Raw genomic sequence first — 1,662 nt, 5'->3', positions numbered from 1 at the left:
TGGTGGAAAGAGGAAGAAAAGTTATGTTAGTTATGTTACCCATTTACTTAACTAAAGTTTTTGTTCCTGTAATTTATTTACATTGCTATTGAATTCTGTACATTATTTTTAACTTATACTATTTCATTATCATTTCATATGTTTACTTTTGTTTCTCTGAAATGTTTATGATCGCTGTTATTGTTGGCTCAGAAATATTCTGTTACATTCCTATTTTGTGAAGTGCTTAACATTCCCTAATTATTAGAACCAATTTTATCAATGTTTCTGTTATCTAAAACTTCTGTTATAAAAATGTGCAAATACATAGATTTTTCTTGCTTCCAATAATCTCTTGGAATGTACTTTATTTTTGGTATACTTCTTTGTTACAATATAGGGATAATTTAGTTTTTCTTTCTTTTGTTATTTGAAGAATTTTAAATAGTTTTTTCAACACACCTGGAGAATTCTCAGCCACAGCAGTGTATTTACATTTCATTCTTCCCACAGTAAGTCTAACAATGAATTATGCTATCCTGCAGGTTGTTTTTCCATATTTTATATGGAGAATCAGTAAAACAGAATAAAATTATAGCTTGGCCTATAATTCCTTGATAAAGTCACTTTCCTGATGCTCTCTAAAATATTTTACATATCTAAATACCTCCATTCTTCTCTATTTCCACAGTCTCTGGGCATTGTCTCTTGTCAGAAATCCACAGCAGTTAGCTTGCCTGTGCTTTCTGGTTTCTCTAAGGATCTAAGCATTCTCTCCATTCACCCTCATTTGCTTCTTACTTTCTACATATCAACTACATATCAGTTACCTTGCCCCTCCTTGAGCACTTCTCGATTATCTTTGGATCTTTGATATATCCACTCATATGTTCATATCAGATCTCTTGGGAGTACATCTTGAGAGTAAACCCTGTAGCCAATGCTCATCTTTTTGAATTCACTTTTCAGTAATTAAATACTCCATATCATTCCCTCACCATCCAAGTAATCCTTAATCTCCAGGCTGCCATTGTTCAATCTTCTTTTTCTGTCCTCCACTAATAACTCCCTTATTTCTATCCTCTTCAACCCAACTCTCTAAAGCTACCAACTTTTTCCCACTGTACTCTCTGAAATGCCTTCTTCATAGGTAGTTTTCATCTTTAACTTTTACTTTCTTTCTTTGGCATAGGTCTGATCATGTCATCTCCCTATTCAATAAAATCTAATCTATCTCTATTACCTGTAAGATAAAAATTCTTTTAAGACCCTTTTAAAACGTACCTGTTCCTATATTTTCTAAATGCTTAAACCTTACTCTTCTCCTGTTACATGCAATTAAGTGGCACTAGCTTCCTCAAATTCTATAAGCACATGTTTTGCTTTATTTTCATTGACTATCATGCATGGAACTCTTTCCCTTCTCATCTCTGGTTCCCGGTGTCCTACAATTATCAACTAAAGTTTCACTGTTTACAAAAAGACATTCCAAATCCCCCTTAATTTTTGTTCCTTCTTTCTTATATTATCTCCAATTATTTTTCTTTATTTTTTTTCATTTCCAAGCCTATTAATTGTTTTTGTACTTTATGTTAGAGATGATTTCTTTTTACCTCTAGGAAACAAACCCAGGTGAAACTTCTGTGGCTCAGCTTGGAGTTTTGATGTTTTTTGCTGCTACAT

This window comes from Gracilinanus agilis, chromosome 1, assembly GCF_016433145.1.
Source record: "Gracilinanus agilis isolate LMUSP501 chromosome 1, AgileGrace, whole genome shotgun sequence".
NCBI lineage: Eukaryota > Metazoa > Chordata > Mammalia > Didelphimorphia > Didelphidae > Gracilinanus > Gracilinanus agilis.
This window is presented reverse-complemented; position numbering follows the sequence as displayed.